Source organism: Nomascus leucogenys, chromosome 22a (genome assembly GCF_006542625.1).
Source record: "Nomascus leucogenys isolate Asia chromosome 22a, Asia_NLE_v1, whole genome shotgun sequence".
In the NCBI taxonomy this organism is placed as follows: Eukaryota; Metazoa; Chordata; class Mammalia; order Primates; family Hylobatidae; genus Nomascus; species Nomascus leucogenys.
The window spans coordinates 97,561,246-97,579,575 of record NC_044402.1 but is presented as its reverse complement, the minus strand read 5'-3'; the positions used below and the strand labels follow the sequence as shown (position 1 = coordinate 97,579,575).

Below are 18,330 nucleotides of genomic sequence, written 5' to 3'. Positions count from 1 at the left end.
GTGGTGGCTCAAAAATGATGACAACAAAGCTTTGCAGAGCATCTGCTGTGAGGCGAACAGGTGAGATTCTGAGAAGCCAGGACGAGACACTGTACCTAGGAGCTTCACGGTCCAACTGGGTGCGGTGGGAAGCATGGAAATAAATCAATCCCAACGAAGGGCAGTCTGTTTAGGGTGCCAGCTGATGGCTCTCATGGGAGTGCAGGAGAGCGAGCACATCCAGGCAGGAAGCATTCTGAAAAGTGGCTTTATGGAGGACATGGGATTTGAGCTGGTTTTAAAATGTCTCGTAGTAGGACAAACTAGGAAGAAGGAGGAAGGGTGCATTTGGGAGTAGAGGTCAGCAAGGGAAGAGAGAAAAAGGAAGCCTTGCAGAGGGTTTCCAGGAACGGTGAAGCGAACAGCTTGGCTGGAGCAGAGGGTGTGTATGGGCAACAGTGGGAGATTGGATGGGAGAGAATGGACAGTGCCAGTTTGTGGAGGCCTCTGAAAACCCGCTAAGGAGTTTGGGGTTTATCTTGTGACCGTGGGGAGCCATGAAGACTTTTGATCAGGGGTTGTGATGTGTGCCAAGTGGTGTTTTAGGATGAATAATCTAACCATGATGTATATAGAGACTCAATGGCTTGTTTACTGCCTGGACTGTGTGGTGCTGTTTTTCAGGCCATCTTCCAAGGACAAATGACTTTTTATTGTATACAGGTGGGCTCCCTGGTATTGTATTAGGAACTGACCCTCACAGTTTTATTAGTTAGGAGAGGGAAATGTTCTATCACCAGCATCTCTTAAATCTTCAGGGGCAATATTTTATCAGTCTTTGAAATGTGGACTGAATGATGGATATGCGATCCACTCTTAAATACAGCACTGCTAAGCTCAGCCCTGCAATCATGTGGTTATGAAATATTATCCAGCCTGAAACCATAAGAAAAACCCGCTTAGTCTGACCTACTCACAACACATGAGAGCCCAACCTTTGAAAGGATGTGGAAAAACTGGAGAACCGCTGACTGCACAAAATGCAAATGAGAATTCCATGTGGAGGGATTCTTCTCTGACTTTTTGGTATTTTCTTCTCTTGCATGTTTGCTTCAGACCACACCACCTGTTTCTGCTGCAAATGTTTCCAAAGCCAAAAGCCTTTGCCTCGGAGATTTGAGGCACTTGCTTCCTGGCAACCTACATGTCACAATGAGAGAAAGGAAAGGGGTGGTGGGGAAGAGAAAGTGGGTAGAAAGGTCTTTTGGTCTTACTGTCCAATAAGACCTTGTGGTCTGTGACATGGGTGTAAAGAGCCTCCATCTTTACCTTTATAGGGATAAAAGTGAGTTTTGTGGATGGGCGCAGTGGCCCACGCCTGAAATCCCAGAACTTTGGGAGGCTGAGGTTGAGGCCAGGAGTTCGAGACCAGCATGGTGAAACCCTGTCTCTACTAAAAATACAAAAGTCAACCGGGCGTGATGGTGCGCGCCTGTAGTCCCAGCTACTCGGGAGGCTGAGGCAGGAGAATTGCTTGAACCCGGGAGGTGGAGGTTGCAGTGAGCCGAGATCACACCACTGCACTCCAGCCTGGGCGACAGAGCAAGACCCTGTCTCAAAACAAGACAAACAAAAAGTAAGTTTTGTAACTACCTGGATGCACATTTAGGATGCAGAATAAAAAACAGAATCTGATGATTTCATCTTTATTTCTATTCATTGTTAACTCTTTTTGCATTAGAACACAGAAGCTTAGCACTTTGCAATTTAACAGCCAGTTAAACACCACTTAACCCCTTAGCACCAGCCAATTGCCTTTCTTCCTAGCGTATTTCCATCCCTCCCCTCCCCACTGATACTGTCCTGATTGCTGCAGTCACTCACTGTTAGCTAATTTGCTGCCCTGGGAGATGCTGTGTTAAGATGGCTCTCTGATTAGGTGGGAATTGATTAAGCAGAAACTGCTTTATCCTGTTACTAGAACTGTCGAAGCAGTGTGAGAGCTCCTAATTCTGAGCCTCCTCTCATTTTGCTGTTGTCTCAATTAAGTTACTTTTCTATGATTTGTGGCTCATTAGCGTCAGTGACTCCTAACTGCCTATTCTCATCCTTGAGTCTTTCCAGCCATATGTGAATGATATATGCTGAGTCCCTTCTAATTATGATAATTTCCTCTTGTCCTCCTGAGTGCTGGTGACAGGGCTAATAGCAAGATGGAAGTGAAGCTTTGGATAGAAATTCTATGTCTTGAAACTCCTTGGGACCTCTTCCGTACCACCCCTACCTGTTTCCCTCTGGTTAAGGCTTGAGTATTAGCTGCGTGGTTAAGCTCTATCATCTGGGACTGCAGGACCTAAGTTTAAAACCTTGATTGAAATTATTTTGCTTCTTTAGGCCTCATTATTCTGAAAGACTGGATAGGAGTGGTATTTATCCCAGACGGTAGCTTTGAATTTTGATGGAGATAATGTATGTAAAGGCTTCTGCAGTCACGCTCTCCAAAGATGAGGCTCTTACTCCCTGTCTTCCAGATCCTCACTGAAATGCACCCTTTGCAGGACACCTCCTCCAGGCCAGCTGCTCCCTTCGTGAATTCCCATAGCACTTCACTGGTATTTCTTTCTAACACTTAACAGTTATGTGCCTGACATGATGGTTAAAATTTTACCTTCCCTTTGAGACTCGGAGCACCTCTAGGCTAGGGAAGGGCTTGGTGCACTCCGTGTCCTCTATACTTATGGGTACCAAACCGAGAAGAGGATCAACATCACTTGAGGAGCTTTGAAAAATAGATTCCTTTGGGAGGCCAAGGCGGGCGGATCACGATGTCAGGAGATTGAGACCATCCTGGCTAACGCGGTGAAACCCCGTCTCCACTAAAAATACAAAAAATTAGCTGGGCTTGGTGGCAGGCACCTGTAGTCCCAGCTACTTGGGAGGCTGAGGCAGGAGAATGGCATGAACCTGGAAGGCGGAGCTTGCAGTGAGTCGAGATTGCACCACTGCACTCCAGCCTGGGCGACAGAGTGAGACTCCATCTCAAAAAAAAAAAAAAAAAAAAAAAAAAAGATTCCTGAGTTCTAGCCCCAGAGAGCATCCTTATGAAACAGCCTGGAGCCTAGGCACCTGGATTTTTCATGAATGCCACAGGTGTTTCTGCTGTGGGTGGGCCTCAGACCCCAGTTTTAGAATTAGTTCTATAAGGCAGTGGTTTCCAACCTTATCAAACCCAGCATCCCCTTTTATATATTTTGTAATATCCTCTTCCTGAAATGGAAACTCAGATAATAGAACTCACACACAATATTTAAAAAGAAATCAACATAATACTGTAATTATAATATAAAGGAGAAACAACATAGAAATAATTTATAATAAAGTAGCATGTATTTCAATATGGGGACAACTATATTGAAGACCTAATAAAATAGTTACATTTTTGCTGATAAATCAGTTTGTATTTAAGAAATATTCAGCTGAATAGTTTCAGTTATATATTAGTACTCTTATATATAACCCTAGAAATAAGGGCAAAAAAGTCTTTTCTTGTATATCACTAAGAATATGACAACTATAAATATAGACTAATGCAGGTGTGTTATAGAGATGTCTCATTAATCATGAATGTCATTTCTGTAAGAGTCATCATTTTTAGAGATGGTGTAAAAAACTCTTAGCAAAGTTCTTTTTTTAATTTTCCTTTTTTTTTTTTTTTTGAGACCTGGTTTCACTCTTTTTTGCTCATGCTGGAGTGCAGTGGCATGATTTCAGCCCCCTGCAACCTCTACCTCCCGGGTTCAAGTGATTCTCCTGCCTCAGCCTCCCAAATAGCTGGGATTACAGGTGCGTGCCACCATGCCTGGCTAATTTTTTATTTTTACTAGAGACAGGGTTTCACCATGTTGGCCAGGCTGGTCTCGAACTCCTGACCTCAGGTGATTTGCCCACCTTGGCCTCCCAATGTGCTGGGATTACAGGCGTGAGCCACCACGCCCGGCTGGTAAAGTTCTGAACAAAATACATTACATCCTTCCCTTGATTTATAGGGTAATCAAATTCCTAGAGAATTTAGTGTATTTAAAACTAAACAATGTATTTTTATGAAATGCATAGTTAAGATCTAGACTTAGATAATTATATAAACTCTTTCCCCCTCTTTTATGAAAATCATGTGGGATGTGGGCCAATCCACCATGAAAAGAAATTTTCTAGAGCACTGTAGGACTGTAGCATTCCTGCTCCCACCCCCCATATGCCAGCAGAGCCCTGCAATCATTGTAATGACCAAAAGCCCCCAACCCGGTTCCAAAGCCTGTAGGGGCAGTGCTACCCCACTGAGAACAACTGCTGTGGACACAGAAAGTCCAATAGCCCTAAATGATCATCAGTACAGAGCCATTGTGGCCCCCAGCAGGTTGCCCACCCCCCCAACATGGTGCTCTGTACATATTTGTTAAATAAGTAAATGAATGAACTACCAGACTTTGAATACTTGAAGTAAATGGCATGGATCCCCCCCTTCTAAAATTTTCTGAGTGCATGTTGTGTTTTTGTTTTTTTTTTTTAAAGAGACTGGGTCAGCTGGGCACGGTGGCTTATGCCTGTAATCACAGCACTTTGGGAGGCTGAAGTGGGAGGATCTCTTGAGCCCAGGAGTTCAAGACCAGCCTGGGCAACACAGTGAGACCTTGTCTCAACAAAAAATCCAAATATTAGTTGGGTATAGTGGCATGTGCCTGTAGTCTCAGCTACTTAGGAGGCTGAGGTGGGAGGACTGCCTGAGCCCGGGAGGTTGAGGCTGCAGTGAGCTGTGATTACACCACTACCACTGCACTCCAGCCTGGGTGACAGAGCCAGAGTCTGTCTCAAAAAAAAAAAAAAAAAAAGAGACAAAGTCCCAATCTGTCACCCAGGCTGGAGTGTCATGGTACGATCACAGCTCACTGTAGCCTCAAATTTCAAAATGTCAGGTTCAAGCAATCCTCCTACCACAGCCTCCCAAGTAGCTGGGACTACAGGTGCATGCCACCACACTCGGCTAATTTTTGTTTTTGCTTTTTTTTTTTTTTTTCATAGAGATGGGGTTTCTCTATGTTGCCCAGGCTGATCCCGAACTCCTGGCCTTAAGCAATTCTCACACCTCAGCCTCCCAAAGTGCTAGGATTACAAGGCGTAAGCCACCGTGCCAGTCTGAGTGTGATTTTTTTTCTAAACCAGAATTGGCCTCTGTTCTTTGTCCCATTATAGAAACCCTGAAGTACTTAAAACTGAAAAAGGGCTTTGGTGCAGGTTGGGTTCTCTAGAAGAAGATGCTAAGGTGGAATTTGGGGTGTGAGATGCTCGTTAGGGACGAACATGTAGGAAGGGAAGGACGCAGGACTGGGCCGAGGGAAAAGTTGAAAAGGCCTCAGCACACCTGGCAGGAAGCCCTGGAGTGAGTGAGTGCAGTCACCGTGTCCTGCTTTGGGCCATCGTGGACCTTTATACCCTTACCTCTCAGTTACAGGCAGGTTGTCACAGGAAGGGTGTGATCTCAGGTGAGGTGGCTCTCTGCAGCAGGGGCAGACCCTGAAAGAGCTGGCAGCTGGAGGCCATGTGCTGACCACACTCTGCACAGCTGGGCAGCAATCCCTTATCTGAAGAGAGGTCATCTCAGTCTGCCATAGGCTTTCATAGAGACCCTCACTGTGCCTCAGAGCAACCCTGGGAGATGGGTACAGTTATCATTCCCATGTTATAGATGAGGAAACTGAGGCTGAGAGAATTTTCACTAACTTCCCTGATTTAATTACCTAACTAGTTAGTGTCTCAGTGAGAACAGGAACATGACTTCTAAGTGCCAGGTCCCCTCAGTGATGTCCACATGGACTTGACAGTTGCCATTCATTCATTCAGTCATTTGGTTGGTTGGTGTGAAGTGACGTGCTCCATGCTGCAGTGGGGCAACTGAGCTGCTCAAAAGCCTGTCTGATTTATATATATATATGTATTTTTTTTTTTGTGGTTGGTTGAGTAGCTTACAGGTAGATTAGCATGGTGAGGTGGAAAAATCCGAATCCTTTTATTCACAGCTTTTATCACTTGATCAGCTTAAGGAATTAATTTTTAAAATCCTTGACATGCCTGAGAGCTGCTTGTTTTGTGATAAGATTTTCCTTATAGGTTGTTCCTAGCATAGACAAGGACATTTAATTTAGGGCCTTAGGCCTTCAAGATATCACTTCCCAGGCTCCAGCCAACTGGTGTATGTGGGTGAACCAGCCAGCTGGCAGCGGCCTCGGGAATCTGATATGCACTCCAGGAAGCCCAGGCCGCAGGTGCTGGCCTGGCTCCTAGACCCTGCACCCTCTTCCTCTCTTTTTCCTGGGCAGCTTCAGCTTAGGCTCTCAGTGGCCTATTGAAAAAGGGTTCAAACCATTTCTAGATCCCCCACTGGGAAGCGCTATCTTTAATCAAAGGCAAAGCATTTTGGCTACTGTGTGTTAGAATAATTTTGGCTTTTTAGCACATCAAATGGGAATGACTGTTAGAGTATAAGGCTGGCCACAGGCAAGTCCAGTAGAATTCTTAGAACTGTCAGCCTTCCTAACTCTGGCAGATGAAATAAGCATAACATAGACATCATTTTTAGTGTAATACTTTAATATTTTTGAGAGCAGAATTATTTTAAAATAATTTTAAAAAATTACAAAATATATACTCACTGGAAAAATGAAATCTTTTGTCCCCTCCAATGCTGTCACATCCTTGGGGTCCTCGGTATTAACAGTTGCATGTTTTTTGTCCCTCCTTTCTCTGTGCTTATTTGAACATAAATATATTTGACCATGTTTTTTTTCTTCCTTTTCAATAAACATGACACTAAATATAGGTGTGTTATAAATTGCTTTATCCATAAAACAATATATTATTGACATTTCCCCCCAGGTTAATACATAGCTTCATAATATTCTGCAGTGTGGATGTATCATGATATATTCAGTCATTTCCCCTGTGGGTGGACACTTGTTTCCAGTTTTTGTCATTAAAATAATGCTGCTCCTACATGCTCTGCAGAGCTGGGGATAGGGAGGTGAACAAAAGAGAGATGCTCCAAGCTTTCCAGAAGTTTATGTTGTAGTGGTGGGAGGTCATCTATAAATAGGTAAAGCAATAGATGAAATAGGAATTAGCAATTAGAGATAAGGGCTCTGAGAAAAATAAAGACATGCCATAGTCGAGGAAAGGCCTCTTTAAGGAGGTAAACTAAGCTGAGACCACATGCCTGAGGAGACAGCCCTCTGGACACCTGCAGTGAGAGCATCCCAGGAGAGGGAGGGTAGATTTTGGTCCTAGTGGAATCTGTCAGGGAGCCTTCTGCAAAAGTTGTAGCAATTCACTCCCCAGCCAGCAGCTCTTGTAGAAGCCCTGTTTCTCCACATCCTCTTCAGTTTTCAGTGTTAATCATCTTTACATTTTTGCCAATCTGCTATGTGAAAATGGATATTTCCCAGACACCTTTTTAATATGCTCATTGACCTTTTGCATCTTTCTTTTCTTTGAATTGCTTATTCATTTAATTTGCTGTTAAGAAAATTGGGTTAACTATCGTCTTCTGACCAGTTTGTAGGAGTTTGTTGTCTGTCAGAATCCGTGGCTTCTTAAATGTCCTGACAAATTTCTCCTCATCTTTCTTCAGTCTCTTTCACTCTGCGACTTCTTTCCTTCAGTCCCAGAGGATGCAGGCCTGGTGAATACTGAGGAATTAGGAACCTCGGGCCTTGGGCCTTTGAGCTTTTCAATGGCCCCAAAATATGTCTGAAATTAGAAAAAAAAAGTTTGTATTGGCTTCTTTGAATACTGCAAGAAAATAGCAAAATCTAAGTTAATGTATATTTAATCAATCAAATACCTATAAGACCTAACTTGATGTCAACTAATCATTTATAAGTCAACTTAATATATAGTTATTTATAACCCAAATTAAAGTTAATTTATATTTAGTGTGGGAGGTGGGTGTCTTAGTCTGCTTTGGTGGCTCTAACAGAATACCGTGGACTGGGTGGCCCATAAACAACAGGAATTTATTTCTCACAGTTCTGGAGGCTGCTGTCAAGGCACTGACCAGATTTGGTGTCTGGTGAGGGTCCAATTCCTGGTTCATAGATGTCTGTCTTCCTGCTGTGTCCTCACATGATGGAAGGGGTGAGGGAGCTCTCTGGTTCTATTTCATAATGGCAGCAATCCCACTTTAAGGGCTCCACTCTCCAAATAAAACAAAACAAACTTTTTAGTCTTGGCTTACCCCATTGTATTAGTCCATTTGGGCTGCTAAAACAAAATATCATCAACTGGGTGGCTTATAAACAATAGAAATTGGCTGGGCGCGTTGGCTCATGCCTGTAATCCTAGCACTTTGGGAGGCCAAGGCAGGCAGATCACAAGGTCAGGAGTTCAAGACCAGCCTGACCAACATGGTGAAACCCCATCTCTACTAAAAATACAAAAATTAGCTGGGCATGGTGGCATGTGCCTGTAGTTCCAGCTACTCAGGAGGCTGAGGCAGGAAATTGCTTGAACCCGGGAGGCGGAGGTTGCAGTGAGCAGAGATCACGCCACTGCACTCCAGCCTGGGTGACAGAGTGAGACCCCATCTCAAAAAACAAAAACAAAAACAAAATACCAAACAAACAAATAATAGAAATTTATTTCTCCCAGTTCAGGAGGCTAGGAATTCCAAGATCGGGGTGCCAGCCTGGTAAGGTTCTGATGAGGATGCTCTTCTAGTTGCAGGCTGCAGACTTCTTGTTGTGATCTCGATCTCACATGATGGAAGGAGCTAGCCAGCTCTCTGCAGCTTCTTTTATAAGGGTCGTAATCTCTAATTCCCTCACAAAGACTCCAGCTTCTAATACTATCACTTTGGTGATTATAATTTCAACATATGAATTTTGTTGGGGACAAACATTTAAGCGATAGCAGCCCTCTAAGAGAGTTTTAAAACCTTGGGCTGGGCGTGGTGGCTCATGCCTGTAATCCCAGCACTTTGGGAGGCCAAGGCAGGCAGATCTCTTGAGCCCAGGAGTTCATGACCAGCCTGGGCAACATGGTGAAACTCCATCTCTACAAAAAATTAAAAAAATGGTGGTATGCACCTGTAGTCCCAGCTACTAGGGAGGTTGAAATAGAAGGATCACTTGAGCTCAGGAGGTTGAGGCTGCACTCCAGCCTGGGCAACAGAGCGAGACCCTATCTCAAAAACAAAGCAACCAACAAACAACAAAAAAACCTGATTTGCAATGCATTAGTGGATTGTGAATTTAATGGGCTATGGCTACATTAAAAAATAGAACAGAGAATATAATTTTATATCACATTTAGTAAGATAATGTCAGTTTGTTAAGGATTCTATAGCAAAATAGCTTAGACTGAGTAATTTATAAACAACAGAAATTTATTGCTCACAGTTCTGTAAGTTGGAAAGTTCAAGATCATGGTGCCAGCAGATGCAGTGTCTGCTGAGGGCCCGCTCTCTGCATCATAGATGGTGCCTTCTTGCACAGTCCTCACATGGTGGAAGGAACAAGCCCCCTCAGGCCTGTTTTATAAGGGCACTAATCCCATCCTAAAGGCCCCACCTCTTAATACTATTGGGAACTAGGTTTTAACATATGGATTTTGAGGGTGCACACAAACATTCAGACCATAGCAGATAGGTATGGTTTCATGAAACTTTTGTTAAGGCTGTGTTTTTGTGTGTCTAGACCAGCCTCATAATTTGTGGGATTTAGTGCAACATGAAAATGCAAGACTCCTTGTTAAAAAATTTTTTAAGAATTTCAAGATGGCAGTAGCAGAGCATTTAACCAAGAATGGAGCTCTTCTCAGCATGGGGTCCTGGGCAGCTGCACAGTCTGCTTGCCGTGGTGTGTGTATATATGTGTATGACCTGGGTTGAGAGGGAAGATTATTTTCTAAAGCCACTGTAGTGATGTGTGCCAAGATCCACAGAAAGGATGGTTGTGGACACCAGTGTGGGGTACCATGAGCTTTCAGCCACTATTCCTTGGTCTGCTCATCTGCACCTTGCCAGCTGGCTCCGCTCCCTCCATTCCTGCCTGCCGGTACCCACTTTCTGCCATATTGCCTCCTGGTTGGTTATGCCCAGCTCCAATGCCACAGCTTCCTCGTCTCCATCTCCCCCTTTCCCTGGCTTGCTTAGTGAGTCTGGAGGCCCTTGGGAAATGGCTCAGACACTGCCTACAATTAAATGCTAAGGTTTCTTTTACCTTTGACCCAGAAGTCTCTCCTCTGCGTTTAGTCTGCTGTTTATTACTTCTTAGAAATTCCACCTGGATGTCCCTGAAGGGCTTCGGACTCATTTTCCACCTCACCTTTCCATCCCCCTCCAAAGCTGCTCTTACTCCTGTATTCGTCACTTTGCTTGGTGCCACTAATGTTTACTCAGTTGTCCAAGCTGAAAACTGTGGGGATTATTCTTTATTCTTTCATTGTTTCTTCTTCCCCACCTCCTCAGATCCCATGAGTTGCCAAGTCTTGTAAGTTTGGCCTCCTCCATAATTGCTTTAGAGTCTGTTCTGTCTCCTCCACATCTGGCATAGAGTCTGATTCCCGAGCGGCATGTGCAAGGCCTTAACTCTGATCTTTACCTGCATTCTCATCCTCACCTCCCACCCCGTCCCCCAACCCCTGCTCCAGCCACACATCTGTTCCCCCAGGTTCTCGGGCTTCTTAACTGGGAGCAATAGCATCCCGCCATCCTTGAGAACATTTGGAAATGTGGGAGGGGCATTACTTTAGTTGTTGTCATGATTGGGAGTTGGCTGCCAGCAATGAGTGGGTGGGGTCTGAGACAGCAAATGTCCTACAGTGTGTGGGACAATCTACCAGACATGGAAGTGTCCCATCCAGAACTGCAGGTAGCCACCCTGCTGAAAAACAGAATGTGCTGTTTCATGTCTCTGCCCTTTGCACCTCCCGTTGTCTGAGATGTCTCTCCTCAGTCTTCTCTGCCTGGGAAATTCCTACATGTTCTTTGAGTTCCAGCTTAAAAATGCCACCATCTCCCTGAAGCCTCCTGTACCCATTTTGCACACTGAGGTTAATTGGTCCCAGGGTACTTATACTTCCCATGGGCTGCTTTGAGTGTGTCTTTTCCTGGCTTTGTCCTCCCAGCACCTAGCATGGTTTGGCAGGTAGTAGATGGGCAATAAACTAGAGGGTGGCATGGCTTAAAGAAATGCCACCAAGAGCCCCTCAGCTCTGCAGTTCTTGGATTAGGATTTACTTGTTATACTTCAATTCTATCTTCTCCTTCTTCCCCTGCCCCCTCTTTTCCTTTCTCAATTGCAGCGTTTCTAACTCCAGCATGCGCTTCTTCATTACTACAGATTGGCTATCTTCCATAGTTACAGTCATCTGCGGTTCCTCGAGGCATCTAAGAATTGAAATAGATCTTGGCCATCTTTGCTCCCGAGGTGTGATTGCAGTAGTTACAGCTCGTGTTTCCAAGGCAACAGCCTTCTGGTTATGAGTAGAGTGCGTCTCTTAGTGGATCTCCATTAGGAGAGAGGAGCCTTACTGCTCCTATCTCCGTATTCAAACTTTCCCTGCTTTATTGCTTATTTATAAAAGGCCAGTTTACACTGGAACAGGGCAGGGATAATACTCTGCTCTGGCAGTTTAAAAACTTTTTTGAAGCATACTATACGTGTGGAAGAGAGCACATTTAATAAGTATGTATCTTCATGAATACGTTCTATGAGTAGCACCCAGATCAAAAAAAAAAAAAAAAAAAAACATTACCAGCACCCCAAAGCTTAACGGCTTTTCATGGAAATGTTGGACTTTTTTTGAGTATGCATTTCTTATCTGAGTCATTTTTTTCCCCAAACCAGCTGTAATCTAAGGTTCCATGACATACATCCTGATTTAAGAACCCTGAGCAATCAACACAGATTAGATAGGTAGCTTTAGATTATTACAATTAAAAAAACATTTTAAAACAGGATTTCCCCAGTGTTAGGGAGGCATCCTAGGGATGAAAGCCTCCAGTCTGATGGATTCCCAGTTCTGTGGAGTGAAGGCAGGGCATATGAGGAAGGTCTCAGTCCAGGCTGATTCCTTAAGCCCATGAAAAGCAGATGCATGCAGACATACAGACCTCCTCCTTATCCCATTCACCCCATTCTTCCATTTAAAAAAAGTCACTTGGGTATCAGCTGGTGCAAGTGCAATCAGCTTTTGGAATCAGATCATTCCAGAGTGAATCCCATCTCTGTCATCCACACCACGTTACTACAATTCCTTTCCCCTCTGGATTTTCGTTTCCTCACCTATAAAATGGGAATGGTATATTTCTCTTGCAGACTTAAAGTGAGGAATAAATGAGATAACGAATGTGAAAAATGCCAGCATTGTGCTTGGTTCACAGAAACTCACAAAAAATGATAGTTTCTCTCTTTTCTTGCCCGAAGTTGGAAATTGTCAGAGGCTTCATCACATTGTTCTCGGATAACTTGTCATCTCTTTGCCTCCTATTTCCCCTGCTCCAGTGCATCTCAGATGCTTCTTTCTCCAGATTTATCTTCCTGAACCACTCTTTCTACCTTTGCTGTTAAAAAGACTGATAGATTTTCACGGCACGTGTGCTGAAGCTGGGCATAGAAGGGCTTCATAGATCAGCTCCACAGCTTCTGGGGTATCCCTCACCTTATCCTTCCCATTGTGATGCCCTTGGGCCATGGTGAAGGAAGTAGTTGGCCACGCTGTGCCCTTCTTTTCCTATCGTAAAACCTGTGCTGGGTTCCTCAGCCTTGCCACAATCTAAGACATTTGGCTCCTTCCTGGAGATCCCATTCTGGATCCAAGGATTTAAGGAGCTCCAGCCTGACCCTGAAATCCTGTGTCAAGTCAGGTCTGGCCTTGCCTTTGTGCCCCTTGTTGGGAGACTGGGCTTTGGCTTTGTTCCCAAGTTGTGATTTCTACCTTGCCCCCGATTCTGGTGACTTTCTCAGTTCCTGCCTTGGTGTCTTACCCCGACCCCAGCTTCTCTGGAATGGCTTCTTCCCTTGGACACTCAGCACGGAGAGACAATCTTCCCTCCACTCTTGGTGCTTTGTCTTGGACACCCCTACTCTAGCCCTGAACCAGCTGCTTACTTAGATAACCAGCATTATCTGGAGCTGTTGTTTTCAGATACGCTGTCTCATGGAGCAAGTGCCTCTTAGTACCACAGCATGTCATTTCAGCATGAATTGATTGGGTACACTTATTTGGAACTTAGCTATCTGGCCTTTTTACCTATCTAGAACATGGTGGAGAATCAAGAAACATTAAAAAATTGAGCCAAACATAGATGTGGCAAAGTCTAAGGATCATATTTTTTACTCTTAGGAGAAGGCCTTAGGCCCTCAGAGGCATGTACTCTTACTTTAGACACACGGCTAATTGGCTTTTAAGTGCACAATAAATTAGCAACAGCCAATTATTCACAATAGGGAGAAATGACAACCTATTAGAAAGGTGGGGGAGGATGGGAAAAATGATAAATGCATAAAGGAGCTGAAAAATTACATTAAAGATTCTGGAGTGATTTTAGCATTTTAAAAGACACTGAGAGCATCCTTGAAATACAGAATGTTCACAATGATGACCCTTAGTCATCTGCAAAATGTCCTTATAATTTTCTCAAGATGATAAGGAAGAATGCTACTATACATTTTAAGATGTCTACCTAAAATAGCTAAAATAAAAAGATTTCCATGTTTATTCAGGCTAAACCTTTATTCATTCATTCATCTAATATTTAATGAATGCCTTGATATGGCATTGTTCTAGGTGCTGAGAATATGTTACAGAGCAAAACAGACAAAATCCCTGTCTGCTTGGATATTAATCTTGAAGACTGGGCTTTTCAGAGAAAGTAATTCTCCATGACCTGAGAGGGTCAAACTTTTTGCCTTTATTATTTTTAATAGACTGTATAGGCCATGTTTCTATATTGTGAATAGAAGATTAAATGGAAGAGATTATTTCTCAGATGCTCAAAACTGACTCTATGAATGTCGTAAAACACATTGAAAGCCTCTGAGGTGCTTGACTTACTTAGAGTATTTCATTTTTCATCACAACAGGTCGTAGGAAGTGCAGTTTGTTTTTTGCTGGTGGGGAAATGGCAGAATAGAAAGGTGCAATGACTTGCCTGAAGTTATACAGAGTTTAGTGACACTCCTGCATGCCCATACTAGATGATTTCTCATTTCCAAGGTCAAGTCTCTTGGTTAGGGACTGTCATTCAGTTCGTGTAAAGAAAAAGGGAGGAAAATGCCAAAATTTTAAATATAAAAGGTGAAAAATGGAGTGATTTAGTGTTTGTGTAATTAGTCCTAAAATGAATTCCTCATCTGTGGTTTTCTGGGTCAGACAGCAGACTTGAGATCTGTTTGTATATTAGTGGCTTAACTGGCTGTCTTAAGGATGTAATTTCAACTGTAATTTTCCATTTTTCCTCCTTTCTTCTGGCATCCTTATAGAAAGTTGTTAGCTGTTATTTGAGGCTTTCTAAAAATTATCAAAATGAAGTAGCTACTGAGCTTTTATTTTGGTCCTTAATCAGAAAGGACTGAAAATGATGGTTCTTGGTGGCGAATTCTTTAGATAGTCTTCACCTCCAGTTGAACCCCTGAAAGACTATGAGTTCCAGCCTGGCCAGGCGGCTACCACTCCTCCAATAGGTTCTACTTGCATGAGCAATCATTTTCCCATGAAAGCACAGCGCCTTCATGTACAGCTTTCCTTTTACCTGGTATTCAGTTTGTGACATTCTGCTTGGAGAGTGAGCATTTGATTTATTATTTTTACTGAAGGTCATTTTTATATAGGGCTATGTCATTATGCTTTACATTTTAGCCCTTGGAGGATGTGACAAAATGCTTTTACTACTCGATTTCAATTTGTGAAAACATAGGTTTTTCAGATTAGAACTCTTATGTGATACTGCTAATAAAGCCAAAGGGTTGAAATATTATTAAAAACATTCCTTTTTGTCTCTCTTTTTAATATCATGGAATTATGTGCTTTTTCAAGTGTTAAAGGAAAGTGATACCCATTGGTTTGCAGTATTTTCATGGTAACATTTAATATGCTTTGTTCATAAATGGTCTCAATTATAATACTCTCTGCATATGAGAAACCCTACACTTAGGAGATAGAGAATCATGAAACAAAATGCTCTGTCATTTTTATTAGACAAGGCAGAGACAGTAAAGAAAAAACAAAGAGGTAACCCATGACTTCATTTTTAAAAAGCTGTTACTGGCCGGGCGTGCTGGCTCACACCTGTAATCCCAGCACTTTGGGAGGCTGAGACAGGCAGATCACTTGAGGTCAGGAGTTCGAGACCAGCCTGGCCAACATGGTGAAACCCTGTCTGTACTAAAAATTCAAAAAATTAGCTGGTGCTGTGACGCACCTCTATAGTCCCAGCTATTCGGGAGGCTGAGGCAGGAGAATCACTTGAACCCAGGAGGCAGAGGTTGCAGTGAGCTGAGATCATGCCACTGCACTTCAGCCTGGGTGACAGAGCAAGACTCTGTCTCCCCACCCCCTCCCCACCAAAAAAAAAAAGAAAAAAAGAAAAAAAACGCTGTTACTTAAGGAAGTACATTAGCATTTCTCTGTCTAAAATAAGAAAAAGCTACCTGGCATGTGGAATGGGCTCATGATGTCTTTGCACTTATTTGAATTTTTGGCTAGAGTGGGATTTGGGGTTGATGTTGGACAGAATATTTCTATGAGGACTGAATTCTGTGGGAGGTTTACTGGGTTTTCTCAGTGTGCCCAAGATGCTGCTGACTCTTTTACTGTCCTTGTCATTGAGCCAACTATCGTTTTTATTTTGTAAATGGCAATGACCATTAAAAATTGAGAACTTTTAGTGTCTTTTAAAAGAAAACCATATAATTTTTAAGGAGCCTATGAAAGCTGACCTGGTAACTTTGCCCTAAGTATTTTGTCCATTTTGTCTGGGATATAGAGTCATGGGTTTTGATTTCTTGAACTTGGGAAATGTTATTTTCTAATCACCCTCAGCAGTCTGGAAAAGGTTAAGGAAAGGTTCCCATATTATAAATGATGTGAAGGATTCTAGTGCCCAGTAGCATCCTGCCATCTCTGACTAGAGACAGAGATGGGGAAGACAAGACTAGCCCTTTACTGGATGGGTGCTAGAGCCGAAGACTTTCTCCTTCTGTGAGGATGCCGTGAGGGAAAGGGAGGAAATCTACCCCATGTTATGAACTATTTATTGCAGCTCTGACTTCAAGGATTGTGAAAAATGATACTAAAAACTCAAAAAGATTGATGCTATCATCAAAATCTGACAGTGCATGCTGAAAACATGCTGGGAAATTCCCTTCAAGAAATCCAGGGTGCTTTCTGCTTAAGGAATGGCTATCAAAACAAAAGATAGCGGTTGAATTCAAAGTGCTTCAAGAGAGGTATTAGTCGGGATACTTATTTGGTCAAAATTAGAACACAGAAGTTTATTTTACTCTCATCTATAATGGTCTGAGCATAAACAAACCGAGACTGAGAAGATGACTCCATGATGTTGGGGATAAAGTTTTCTTTTATTACTATGCCATCTCTACCACATAGCTTCTATCTTTCAGCTAAGATAGTTGCTCCACCTTCTATCACTATGGGAAAAGGAAGTAGGAAAGAGGAGGGCAGCCTCCTTTCTTTTCCTTTTCCTCTTTTTTTTTTCTTTTTGAAATAAGAAACATGATCTCACTATGTTGCCCAGGCTGGTCTCAAGCTCCTAGGCTCGAGTGATCCTCCTGCCTCAGCCTCAGGCGTAGCTGGGACTACAGATGCATACTACTGTACCGGGCTTCTAGCCTCCTTTCCTTTTAAGAACATGACCTGGAAGTTGAAAACATCTTATTCCATTAGCCAGAATCAATCACATAATTAATTTTCTACAAGACAGGCTAGGAAATGTAATCTTTAGGGAGGCAGCCATGTGCCTAGCTAAGGCTTCTGTTACTATAGAGGAAAGAGAAGATGGACACTGGGGAGACAGCTAGGAGCCGCTGCTACACTGGAATAGTGACATTTGCCCTTCAGTGTTCCTGTACTGCTGTGGCTTTCAGGCAAATTCAAACTTGACATAACACCTTTTTTTTTCTTTTTCTTATTAATACAGTATTTGTCTTTCCTCTGTCAAACCCTGAGCCAACCATGTTCCCCAGCCATCTGGGGAGGTACAGGAAAAGAAACATACAGGGCTGACGAGACATGGGGGAAAGAAATATGGGAGGTGGAGACAGCTGCTTCACATGGGGAAGAGGATGAGAAAGACCACCATCAGGCAAAAGAGCCCCATGGCTTCCTAGAGGGTAAAGCCTAGAATGGCGTAGGAGAAGAGCTGTTGTTTCAGAGAAGGGTTCCTGGCATAACCAATGATGAGGCTCCCAAATACAGTCGCAATCCCAGCCCCAGAGCCCACCACCCCAACTGTGGTGGCCCCAGCCCCAGTGAACTTAGCTGTTGTGTCGATGTCCCTTGAAATGGTGCTGGTTTCGAAGCTGCGGCCAGGGACAAGTGAGGTAAGGGGACATGAGACTGCCAAGCTGCTGAGTTTCTCACCTGTCAGTGTCTCTGGTTATTTCAGCACCACTGCAGGTAGCGGATGGCTTAGCAGCTGTGAGGCGCTCTTGACCAAGGAGGGAGTGGAGACAAACTTGGAGCAGGTGTACATTTTCAGGGGGTGAGGGGCTGTGGCAGGAGAGCTGCGCCCAGTGCAGGGAAGACACAACACCTTTTAAAGAGGCATTATTATTCACAGACAGCACCAGAGCATATCATGCATAATTTATATTTTGCTTAATGTATTGTTTAGATATCCATGTTAGGAAAGTAAATTTTGAATGTATTGTTAAAGTTTTTTTTGAAAAAGAGTCTCACTGTGTTTCCCAGGCTGGAGTGCAGTGGCGTGATCTCGGCTTACTGCAACCTCTGCCTCCTGGGTTAAAGTGATTCTCCTGTCCAAGCCTCCCAAGTAACTGGAATTACAGGTGTGTTCCACCATGCCCGGCTAATTTTTTATATTTTTATTAGAGACGGGGTTTCACCATATTGGCCAGATTGGTCTTGAACTCCTGGCCTCAAGTGATCCACCCACCTCGGTCTCCCAAAGTGCTGGGATTACAGGCATAAGCCACCATGCCTGGCCTGTCAATCTTAACTTAAAAGCAACTGTAGTTTCTTCAAACATTCTTCTGTGGAAAGAATGCACTCATTTTGGTACGTTGAAATTTTTACGTGGAATTTCCATTAGCACAAATC

The 18,330-nt window shown here is 43.3% G+C and overlaps 1 protein-coding gene, 1 long non-coding RNA gene and 1 pseudogene across 4 annotated transcripts in view; 2 read left to right on the top strand and 1 right to left on the bottom strand.

Moving 5' to 3' along the window:
- Positions 1-18,330, top strand: part of ANKRD44 (ankyrin repeat domain 44) — a 330,782-nt gene that overhangs the window by 31,572 nt on the left and 280,880 nt on the right. The gene's annotated exons all lie outside the window — the stretch shown is intronic.
- LOC115832363 overlaps positions 1-18,330 on the top strand; it is a 52,108-nt gene that overhangs the window by 23,209 nt on the left and 10,569 nt on the right. The window lies entirely within an intron of this gene.
- On the bottom strand, positions 17,318-17,794 carry LOC105738760 (annotated as a pseudogene).